Genomic DNA, 3,070 nt, shown 5'->3' on the forward strand with positions numbered 1-3,070 from the left:
CAAATTATTATTGGTTTCCTAGTGACAACAACAGAACAGACGATATTTGCCTCTGCCAAATAAAAGACCTAAGGATATGACAAATATGTCCATGTCAATTGAAAGCAAATGTGAATGTGGCCATTCCATGGCATTTGATCCTTTCAGACCTTGAAGGCTCATGTAACTGCCTATTGATATGAAGCCATCCTGTGTAACTACTGTGACAGGTACCTGTCATAGTAGTGTTTGCCTCTAGGATATGGTAGCCCACCACTTTATCTTAGCCTTACTAATACTCTGACCTTAGCTTCCTGTTGGACGCCTTGTCATATGTCCTTCAGTTTGGCAATTAGCAGTGTTTCTTTTTCCTTTTTTTTCTTTGCACCCCAGGATGCTATTGGGATGTGTCTCTGCTTGAACTTCATCTATGGGTCAGGGAATAAAAACAACCTGTTCTTCAAATCCTCAACCTTTTCTTTCTCAGATTGTATATTCATTTTTTAAGATATATTAAAGAGAATATAAATAAACCTGTGTTTTCTTCACTAACTTAATAGTGACAAAGAACTGTGCGAGCACTGCAATGGAAAGCAGTCACTGAAAAAGCTGCCGCCACATTTCCTACGCCCTTTCACGATCCCCAGACACTGAATCCCAGTGACTTTTGTCCACTATTTTGATTTATGACAAATACTTGGTTGACATGAGATTTTTTGGCCTTTTCAAAATTCAAATGACCTTTTTTTGAAGTTTTATTTCTGACATCAGCCCCAGGATTCCTCCTCATTATGTGGATTTCATCAGTTGATGGACTTGTTCAGTCATCACATGACCAAAGTTCCCCTGCTTGATGACTGAGCAAACTCCCTCTGCTGATGAGGGCCTTGTGATGTGACTACAAGCTCTAAAATTTATCTAGTAAGTAGACCTTGAGTTTTATTTTTGTGGTCAGCTGTTAGTTTTTTTTAACACTGCATTTTTTGGAACTTGTGATGACATGTCAGTGCTTTAAGTGTATCTGTGCTACCTTCCTGCTGTTTCTACAGTAGCTACTTGCACATCTCTGTCTGCTTCTGCTCTTCACCAACCTAGAAGTGATGTGTAACTTGCCAAAGTGACCTACCTGTGTGTCCTCACACTATTACACATGCACACAATGTTCAAACTCCCTCTGGCAGCTGGCAGCAATTTATACATTTTCATCGTCTAAGACACACACATTGTTGTCATCTGTCCGTCACCTACACAGCCTGACACTGCACCTGCTTTTAGAGGAAACACAGTGACACTGGACACTTGCCCTGTGGCTTTACTGCCATATGAGTGTCATGAGTATGTGTGTGTGTGTGTCATGTATAAGATAACAGCCATGTAATGAGATGGTTGAATGTTGTAAATTATATATTTGCAGCTCTCTTGCTGCCCTGGTTCCAGCACATTTACCTGTGTGAGGCTAAATAGCCTACAACCAGCCTCATTACTTTAAAGCACACATTTCCACTTCCATTAGGAGCCTTGGGGAGAAGGTGAGAAAATGATGAGGTGCTGTAAAACTGTCCCTACAGAGTTTGTGTTGACAGCACACCTGCTGGCAACATTAAGCAAGAGAGAAGTTTAAATGGTGGGTCATTTGTCATACAAATTAGCTGCAGCCAAGAGTCCTGTAACCTGAGGGCCGGTTCTGATCGCTAACAGAGGTAATGTCAGAACATGAATCTAAACCTGTAGTTTGCAATTACATTATCTAGCTAACTAGAGTGCTGAGAGACACATCTCTTTAAAATTTACAACTGACAAATTGCCACCAGGAGAAATAATGATTTAAAATGATTTCAAAATGTGAAAGTCTCATTAAAATATGGATATGTGATATAGGGAGACTACTAATTCACAAAGGCTGATTTGGTGAAGCAAACGGTGCAAATTCGAAACATATAAAGAGTATTGTGCAACGGTTTTAGGACATATTCAGATATTTAGATTCTTATCTATCAGACAGTACCAGCTGGGAGGCATCTGATCAGGCCCAAATTCCTTCTGCAATATGACTTTGAGCCCAGCTGTTCAGCCAGAGTCATACAGAACTGTCATCAGTGACGAGAAAACCAAGAAGTCCTACAACAGATGTGTGCCCCACGCAGAGCCCTGATCTGAACATCATGGATCACAAGAAGAGACAGAGGTCACTGAGGCAGACTAGATCCACAGAACACCTGTGGCAAGTTGCTGGGAAATGTATACGTATGTTATGTTGAGTACGGTTAAGTCCTGGAACTCCACACTGAAAGAAATAAGTAAACATCATGATACAAAGAAAAGTCTTTAGGTGGCTGCACATTTTATAAGATACATATAACCTAAAGGACAGCAGTTCACATATAGCCACTTTAAAATCAGTCAATAACTTTGGAAGCACGTTCCACGTCATTAATGATTCATAAATTATAAGTTACCGTATAAAACTAATTTAACTGTAACTAAAAGGGATTGTTGCTTCCATTCAGGTGTGCACAGGGTATACCTACAACCTCAAATCAGAAAAAGATGGGGCGGTAAATTCAAAATTAAATTTGAAAATAGTGATTTGGAAATCATTTGTGTCCCGTATTACACTGAAAACAATACAGTAGTACAGTATTTTATGGGATAGCTCAATTAGAATTGAAGTGAGGTTTACATTTAAATGTGTAAATGTTTTAATTTGTTCCTCTTTGACATGTTATTTTATTATACCTAACTGCCTGTGAAGACGTTGCATGTTTTTAGGTTTTCAGGAGTTTTTGCTCTGCCAACAGTTCAGTTAAAGGTTAAGCTAGTTTAAAAACTAATCTGATGAATCAAGGATTGTATCAGATAATAAACAACAATTAAATCAAACTAATTCAGTTATCTACCTATGAAGCACAGAGATGTTTACCATCTTCTCTTTTCTTGTCATGACACCAGATGCAATGTTGGTGAAACTGCAGTGTAGCAGAGAAGGCAATCAGAGAATCTAATTTGTGATCTTCATCCGCTCTGATTAAATGTGTGTTGGAGGATAGCGTAAGATGAAGGGTTACTTTTTTATTATTTGTTTTTAATTTGA

The sequence above is a fragment of the Monopterus albus genome, unplaced genomic scaffold (assembly GCF_001952655.1).
Source record: "Monopterus albus unplaced genomic scaffold, M_albus_1.0 scaffold153.1, whole genome shotgun sequence".
Taxonomy (NCBI): Eukaryota; Metazoa; Chordata; class Actinopteri; order Synbranchiformes; family Synbranchidae; genus Monopterus; species Monopterus albus.